Here is a 9,505-nt window from a genome sequence, read left to right on the forward strand (position 1 = left end):
AGGCAGGGGAAGAGTTAGGAGGAGGATGACCATTCAAGTGAGAGAAGGCAAGGGTGGAGGCAGTGGGAATGGAGAGAAGTGAACTGGTTTTTAAGATATTCTGGAGAAAGTTAAGAAACTTTCTGTCCAGTATGTTCTCCTGGACACTGCCTTTTTTTTTTTTTTTTTTTAAGAGCAGGTTCTCTAAAAAAGCCTGTTGCCTAGGCAGGGGTGCAGTGGTGCAATCCTAAACCTGAGAGAGATACAAGTGAAGGAACAGAGGCTCAGGCATAGCACCAAGGGCCCACCTGAGGCTGGAGCTCAGAAACTAGCTTGAGCAGCCAGTTTGCACGGCTGAGTAATTTGGTCAGCAGTGCTGGAAAGCCTAGACATGCAGGCATAGAAAACCTGTGCCTGGGTTGATTCACGATGGAGAACTGGCCAACCAGCCACCACAGAAGCTCAAAAGGAGAGGGATGGCTGTCTGGCCCTTTGTCCTTCCTCCTGGCTGGCATGAGAATGTGATAACAGGGGGTGAGGCAGCCAAGATGGACCACGAGGTGAGAGTGGAAATGAAAAGTCACAGCAGAACAACATGCTAGAAAGAGCTGGAGTCCCTGATACCACAGAGTCACATCACACAGTGCCCCAGACCACATACCTGGGCTTTTATGTGCAAGAGAAGGAAACTTCCAGCTTTTTTTTTTTTTTTGAGGTTTTCTACTGCTTGAAGCCAAAACTACTCTAATAAAAGCTGAACTGAGTAGAAAAGAAGTAAAACCAGGAAGGGGCTGGTAAAGAGAAGACCAGAGACCAGAAGGCTGACTCTTATTACCCTGTTGGTCCAGAAGCAGGTTTAGAGGGAGTGGGGTAGAATAGAGGAAGGCTGTAATCAAAGGGGGAATTTCAGCATTCTAGATTTCAGAAGTAGCACAGTTCCCAAGGAAAAGTGGTTAAATTCTTTGTTTTTCATTTTTGTTGTTGTTGTTTTGAGACAAAGTCTCACTTTGTTGCCCAGGCTGGAGGGCAGTGGCACAATCTCAGCTCTCTACAACCTCTGCCTCCCGGGTTCAAGTGATTCTCTTGCCTCAGCCTCCTGAGTAGCTGGGATTATAGACGTGCACCACCATGCCCAGCTGATTTTTGTGTTTTTAGTAGAGATGGGATTTTACCATGTTGGCCAGACTGGTCTTGAACTCCTGACCTCAAGCAATCCACCCGCCTCAGCCTCCCAAAGTGCTGGGATTACAGGCGTGAGCCACCATGCCTGACCTTGTTTTTTTGAGATGGACTCTCACTCTGTTGCCTAGGCTGGAGTGCAGTGGCATGATCTCTGCTCACTGCAACCTCCGCCTCCTGGGTTCAAGCGATTCTCTTGTCTCAGCCTCCTGAGTAGCTAGGATTACAGGTGTGCATCACCACGTCCAGCTAATATTTTTTGTATTTTCAGTGGAGACAGGGTTTCACCATGTTGGTCACGCTGGTCTCGACCTCTGGCTAATTTCGTGTATTTTTAGTAGAGATGGGGTTTTACCATGTTAGCCAGGATGGTCTCAATCTCCTGATCTTGTGATCTGCCCACCTTGGTCTCCCAAAGTGCTGGGATTATAGGTGTGAGCCACTGTGCCTGGCTTTTTTTTTTGGTTTTGTTTAGACAGGGTCTTGCTCTGTTGCCCAGGCTGGAGTGCAGTGGTGTGATCATGGCTCACTGCAGCCTCAGCCACCTGGACTCATGTGATCCTCCCACCTCAGCCTCCCGAGTAGCTAGAACTACAGGTGCGTGTGATTGTGCCCAGATAATTTTTTTTTTGAGACGGAGTTTCACGTTTGTTGCCCAGGCTGGAGTGCAATGGCATGATCTTGGCTCACTGCAACTTCCGCCTCCCAGGTTCAAGTGATTCTTGTGCCTCAGCCTCCTGAGTAGCTGTGATTACAGGCACATGCCACCATGCCTGGCTAATTTTTTTATATTTTTAGTAGAGACAGGGTTTCACCATGTTGGCCAGGATGGTCTTGAACTCCTGACCTCAAGTGATCCATCTGCCTTGGCCTCCCAAAGTGCTGGGATTACAGGCGTGAGCCACTGAGCCTGGCTGTGCCCGGATAACTTTTAAATTTCTGCAGATTCGGGGTCTCATTATGTTGCTCAGGCTAGTCTTGAACTCCTGGGCTCAAATGACCCTCCCACCTCGGCCTCCCAAAGTGCTGGGATTACAGGCCTCTGTCACTGTGCCCTACCTAGGTGATTAGAATTTAATCAGGGAGGGAGGAGACACTGAGGTCAGTTGTGGGTGTGATTCGAAGTGCCTGTTGGAGATGGGTTAGAGATGTCTGGCTGGCCCCTCTGAACTCCAGGATGGAGGCCTAGTTCAAGACCAACCTGTCCAACATGGTGAAACCCTGTTTCTACTAAAAATACACACACACACACACACACACACACAAATTAGCCAGGCATGGTGGCGTATGCCTGTAATCCCAGCTACTCGGGAGGCTGAGAGGCACAGGAATCGCTGGAACCTGGGAGGTGGAGTTTGCAGTGAACCGAGATCCCGCTACTGCACTCCACATTCCAGCCTGGGTGATACAGTGGGACTCTGTCTCAAAAACAAACAAAAAAACCCCAATAAAAGTAATAGTACAACAATCAAAAATACAAATGAAAAATACAGTTTAACAACTATTTACACAGTATTTACACTGTATTAGGTATTATAAGTACTTTAGAGATTACTTAACTCATACCCATTTACCCTAAGAATACTGCGCTGGCAGCGAGCTACTCTTTCTCTCTCTTTTTCTTTTTTCTTTCTTTCTCTCTCTCTCTGTCCTTCCTTCCTTCTTTCCTGCCTTTTTTCCTTCCTCCCTCCCTCCCTTTCTCGCCTTCTCTCTTTCTCTCTTTCTTTCTTGACAGAGTCTTGCTCTATTACCCAGGCTGGAGCACAGTGGTGCAATCTTGGCTCACTGTAACCTCCACCTCCCAGGTTGAAGCAATTCTCCTGCCTCAGCCTCCTGAGTAGCTGGGACTGCAGGTGTGCACCACCATGCCCGGCTAACTTTTGTATGTTTTTAGTAGTTGGGATTTAACCATGTTGCCCAGGCTGGTCTTGAACTCCTAACCTCAAGTGATCCTCCTGTCTCAGCTTCCCAAAGTGCTGGGATTACAGGTGAGAACCACTGTGCCCAGCCTGTCTTCACATCTATTGTTTGGACGAACGGAGGCAAGATGGTGCACTTCCAGGTTCTTCTTCACCACCAACTCTTCCCGCGCGTGCGAAAATGCAGCCGGCGCCCGGGAGGGTGCAGACCAACTGGGCATGCACCAGGTGACGTCAATCCGAAGAGACCAAGATTTACCTGGTCGCACCTGCAAAACGCCCCCCGACACGCCCGTGCCCCGCCTATTGCCCTCCCACTCCTAGAAAAGCCACTCTTGGCCAGTGAGCCACGCGGCCTTCTCACAGCCCCACTCCTGTCGGGATGTCGGGACCATGGGAACTCCGTCCGAGAGCTTCACCGGGGGGGACTCTGCCGGCCTCCTTCGCTGGAGGCCGACAGACTTCTCCCCCACACCTTAGGTTACTAAAATAAACTTGCAGTTTTGCTCCTGACCTTTGCCTACTCGCTGGTTCTTTTGTGCTCGCTCTGGTGGTCTTAGAAAAACAAGACAGGTGGTGCCGAACCCGGGAGGAGACCCCTCCTCAGGGCCCCCAGGGTCCGGGGAGCCTCCTCCTCCTCGTTCCTCGCCGCGGACGGACCAGGACCTGAGACCCGCTTCGCTCACTCTCATGGCCTCTCTGGGGTAAGTGTCCTTGTCTCCTCTTTACCACCCTCGGCCAAAATCCTGCGCAGGTCCGAGGTCCATTTTGAGCCACCACGTGGCTCGGGAGACCCATTTGGGACGGAGACGTCCGCCTGAAGGTACTCTCCACTTTGGCTTCAAGAGCCTCCAGTCTGTCTCTGCTGGTTCCAAAGGATGCTTTGAAGCCAGGCAGAGATCCACTTCCATTTCCATTGTGTCCATTGTGTGTCGGTAAAGAGGAAACAAACGGGAAACCCCCCCAGTCCAAATTTCCAAAGAGCACCCCCTTAGGGTGCCTCCTAGCCAATTTAAAAACCTTACAGCTCGAACAAGACCTTAGGAGGAAGCGGTTAATTTTCCTTTCCACTGTGGTGTGATCAACCTCAGCAATTTCTGCCAGCGGCTAAGCAAGTGGTCCGAAATTTACATACAAGGCTTTTGGGCCTTAAGCTCTCATCCCTATACTCCTCCTTCTCTCCACCCCCTCCCTTCCTGCCCAGACTCCTCCTCCTCCCCCCATCCAGACTCCTCCTTCCTCCTCCTTATCTACTAGTAATCCACTCGGTCCCGTGCCTCCTTCAGGGCCCCCAACTGGCTGTCTTGAGTCCCCTATCTCTGCCCACACCCTCCTACAGTGTTAGCACCTTTGTGAGAGGTAGCTGGGGCGGAGGGGATAGTCAGAGTACATGTCCCTTTTTCATTGGCCGATCTTTCCAAAATTGAGAAGCGTTTAGGTGATTTCTCAGCTAATCCTACTATATACATAAAGGAATTTAGACACCTTTGTCAGGCCTATGACTTAACTTGGCATGACCTCCAGGTTATCCTAACCTCTACCCTAAACTGACTGAGGTTCTAACCCAGTATACCCAGTTAGATCCGGCCTCCCCCATAGGGGCCACCATTTTGGCGTCTTATTTCATTTCTCAATCAGCTCCTGACATTCGTAAAAACTTCAAAAGGTAGAGGATGGTCCTCAGGCACCAATACAAGACTTAGTTAAATTAGCCTTAAGGTCTATAACTCCAGAGAGGAGACGGCAAGCTTGCCTTGAACAGAAGTTACAGCTCCTAGCAGCGGCTTTACACCCAGTCGTAACCCCAGACCAGAGAGCACACACCCCGCAGACTCCAAAGCTACAAAAGGAGCCTGCCTGCTATAAGTGCGGCAAGGCAGGACACTATGCCAACAGGTGTCTGCAAGGTCCCCGAGCCCCAACGCAGCCTTGCTATAAGTGCAAGGCATCAGGACATTAGGCCAGTGAATGTCCTAACCCTCGTCCACCAGCAACCCCCTGCCCTGCTTGCCAGCAGGGAGGAAACTGGAAGTCTGATTGCCCCACCCTGAGAACAGGTGCCGCGCCTCCACGTGACCCCCTTTCCCAGGATCCTGGGAGCTCCTTCCAGCTCCTACATCTGGACGATGACAACTGAAGGTGCCGAGACTCAGGGACCCCCATCACCCTCGCTGAGCCGCGGGTAACTCTCCTGGTAGCGGGTAAGACAATTAATTTTTTAATCAACAGCGAGGCTACCTATTCTGTTTTGCCGTCCTTCTCTGGACCTAGCCTTCCATCCAATATCTCTGTAGTAGGAGTAAGTGGAAAGCCATCCACTCCACGAAAAACTCCAATCCTTAATTGCTGCCTGGCCAACAAGTACTTTGTGCACTCATTCCTCATTCCCAACTAAAAAGGGCCCCTACCGAAAGCAATCAGTGGAAATCAGTTTGGCTTTCCCCCACTCGCCTCAAACTTACTAAATTTTCTTAACTATCTTATACTCCCCAACCTTGCCAGGACCTTCCTTCTGGGTTTTGCCCATATTCCAACAAATGCTTCCATTCCTCATTCCTATACTAATACTGTGCCTTATTTTATTTTTCATCCGTGTGTCCAAATACCAACCATGGGCCCCGACCTTAACGACGCCCCTTAACAGCAGGAAGTAGCCAGACAGACCACGGCGCCCCTTTATCACTATTATCAATAAAAGGTTGGACTGTTTGGACGAATGGAGGCAAGATGGTGCACTTCCGGGTTCTTCTTCACCACCAACTCTTCCCGCACGCGCGAAAATGCAGCCGGCGCCCAGGAGGGTGCAGACCAACTGGGCATGCGCCAGGTGACGTCAATCCGAAGAGACCAAGATTTACCTGGTCGCACCTGCAAAACGCCCCCCGACACGCCCGTGCCCCGCCTATTGCCCTCCCACTCCTAGAAAAGCCACTCTTGGCCAGTGAGCCACGCGGCCTTCTCACAGCCCCACTCCTGTCGGGATGTCAGGGCTGTGGGAACTCCGTCAGAGAGCTTGGCGGGGGACTCTGCCGGCCTCCTTCGCCGAAGGCCGACAGACTTCTCCCCCACACCTTAGGTGACCAAAAATAAATGTGCAGTTTTGCTCCTACACTTGCCTACCCGCTGGTTCTTTTGTGCCCGCTCTGGGCTGGTCTTAGAAAAAACAAATCATCTATGTGTTTCTATAGTCATAAACTCCTTAAGACAAGGAGGATCTTAGTCATCTTGGTATACATCCCATGAGACTTAGTACAGTTTTTTGTGTTTGTTTTTTTTTTTCCCGAGATGGAGTCTTGCTCTGTCGCCCAGGCTGGAGTGAAGTGGCACCATCTCAGCTCACTGCAACCTCCGCCTCCCGGGTTCAAGCAATTCTCCTGCTTCAGCCTCCCAAGTAGCTGGGATTACAGGCACCCACCACCACGCCTGGCTAATTTTTGTATTTTTAGTAGAGACGGGGTTTCGCCATGTTGGCTAGGCTGGTCTCCTGACCTTGTGATCTGCCCGTCTTGGCTTCCCAAAGTGCTGGGGTTACAGGTGTGAACCATCGCGCCCGGCCTTTAGTACAATTTTTAGACACATAGCAGGTGCTCCATATGAGTTGGAAGGATGCATAAACTGGAGATATCAGAAAATAGGGAAAAGCTGGGGACCGGTTTAGTCCTTGGGAGCCACAAAGAGCTGAAACATTCCCAACCTGCCCAACTCTGGCTAACAGCTGTCTGTTACTGACATCTACCATAAAGATTTGTCTTCTTGCTGACACTCAGAATGGGATTAGCATGATAATGCAGATTTGCTACCTAAAGGATGCTCTCATAAATATGCGCACACAGTGTGTGTTGTCATACATTAAGAAGATGGTTTGTTTGGTAAAGAGATAAAGAGTGTTGTCTCTGGATTCAGATTGCCTGGATTTAAATTCCGGCTCTGCCACTTACTACCTGTGAAATCCTGAGCCAGTTACTCTTTCTCTAAGCCTCAGGTTACTCCTCTGTAAAACAGGGACAATTATAGGGAGACATTTAAAACACGTTTCAATTATCCGGTGGATTTAGAGTTTACAAGTTGACATTAAGAACAGAAAAGCACTTAAACAGCTCCTTTCACTGACTGTCAGAAAGCCTTCCAAGGTTGCCAAGGAGCTTTGCAAACCATGGGAAAATCGTGTCTTAAGCCATTTCAGTCTGGTAGCACATGTAATAGTAAGGATAATGATGATAATATCCAACGTTTATCGATGGCTTCTATATCACTCACTGTGCTAAGTGTTCAACACACTTTACCTCATTTAATCCTCACTACAACCTTTGAGGAGACAGATAGTGTTGTTATCCTTGTTTTAGAGATGAGGAGGGTGACTGCAGAGGGAGATAAGTGGTTTGCCCAGGGTTACGTAGCTAGACATAAACGACAAGCAAGAGTGGCATCCTCACTTAATTCCAGGGACGTGTTCCTCTTCTAGTAGGAGTGGGATGAAGGTGTGGGGAAGGGAGGCAGTTGGTTGTGAGACATTCTATGACAGCAGTATTGTTACAGTTTCTACTTAACAACTAGGGCAATAAGCAAATAACAAAGGAAAAGACCCAGAATTAGATTGGGAAAAAATGTTCAAGAACATTTAGGCTTTTAAAATAGTCTGAAGTCTTATAAACCCACCACACTCACCTGTTTAATAAACCCACACAGTTCCCTATAACAAGTACTGCCCTTCGTAATGTGCAGGTAATACCGTGAATATTTACTGTGAATGGATTTTCCTTGTACTTCTGCACTGTCCTTCCCCTCCTGTCTTTTGATCAAGTGAAGGTTGCTCAAGTTGACAGACGTTTTTCTGCGACTGTGAAATAGGTTGCTGCACGTTCTTCCCCATGGGGCTAGAACCCTTTATCTTGGTATCATGAGTTGTATTGTTTATTGCTAACCCTGGATCTTAGGGGCTGATCCCTATCATCCCATCAAGGATTTTCTAAGACCTAATAATACCCTCTTGGTGTAAGACTGGAAGTTAAACTAATATCGACTGTAATGAGAATAATGGGCTCAGTAGCTACCAATGATGAAGCACTTACTAGAGACCAGATCCTGTGCCAAGTGCTTTCCATGCATTGTCTCCTTGAATTCTCTCAACGATGCCATGTTGGCTGGGTGCGGTGGCTCATGCCTTTAATCCCACCACTTTGGGAGACTGAGGTGGGTGGAACACTTGAGGGCAGGAGTTCGAGACCAGCCTGGCCAACATGGCAAAAGCCCATGTCTACTAAAAATACAAAACTTACCTTGACTGTTGGTGCCTGTAATCCTAGCCACTTGGGAGGCTGAGGAGGAGAATCACTTGAACCTGGGATGCAGAGGTTGCAGTCAGCCAAGATCACTCCACTGCACTCCAGCTTGGGGGACAGAGCAAGACTCTGTCCCCCCCCCCCAAAAAAAGAAAGAAAAGCCATGTATTTTACAGTTGAGGAAACAGGCACAGATATGTCACTTGCCTGCAGCTAGAGAGCTAATAGGTGTCAGAGTTAGGGTTCAAACCTAGGCAGCCTGACTCCATAGCCTGGGCAGCTAACTACATTTTTATTTTCCTCACCACAGATTTTAAAATAAGGACTCATGAGCCTTCTCTTTGATAATTTTTTGAATTTCTGTTGGCCTTAGCTGTATGCGAGAGGTCTTATAAAAATGAGTTGTGAGGTCAGGCATGGTGGCTCCTGCCTGTAATCCCAACCCTTTGGGAGGCCAACGCAGGAGGATGGCTTAAAGCCAGGTGTTCAAGACCAGCCTGGGCAACATGGCGAGACCCTGTGTCTTAAAAAAATTTTTTAGGCCAGACACAGTGACTCAGGCGTGTAATCCTAGCACTTTGGGAGGCCGAGGCGAGTGGATCACCTGAGGTCAGGAGTTCAAGACCAGCCTGGTCAACATGGTGAAACCTCATCTCTACTAAAAATACAAAAAAATTAGCCAGGCATGGTGGCGGGTGCCTGTAATCCCAGCTACTCAGGAGGCTGAGGCGGGAAAATCACTTGAACCCGGGAGGCGGAGGTGGCAGTGAGCTGAGATCATGCCACTGTACTCCAGCCTGGGTGACAAGAGCGACACTTTGTCTCAAAAAAAAAAAAACAACCAAACTTTTTTTAAAAAAATCAAAAAAAAAAAAAAAAAACCAAAAAACAAAGGTTGTGCTTACAAACTTGTAGTGTCACACCCAGGAAACTTGGTCTTTGGGTAAAGAATTTACAGTTCTTCAGGACATATGAAAAGCAGAAGGAATTTCAGTTTTGTTGTTCTTGGGGGCAGAAAAGGACAGACGACCACTTAATAGAGTATGTTGGCTCCTTTTCACATGCATGCTTAGTTACCACAGCCTTAGCAGATGCCTCCTTGGAGAAGTAGAGGTATGTTCTCAACTCTGTAGTTGATTCCTATGACAG

The sequence above is a fragment of the Piliocolobus tephrosceles genome, chromosome 10 (genome assembly GCF_002776525.5).
Source record: "Piliocolobus tephrosceles isolate RC106 chromosome 10, ASM277652v3, whole genome shotgun sequence".
Classification (NCBI taxonomy): domain Eukaryota; kingdom Metazoa; phylum Chordata; class Mammalia; order Primates; family Cercopithecidae; genus Piliocolobus; species Piliocolobus tephrosceles.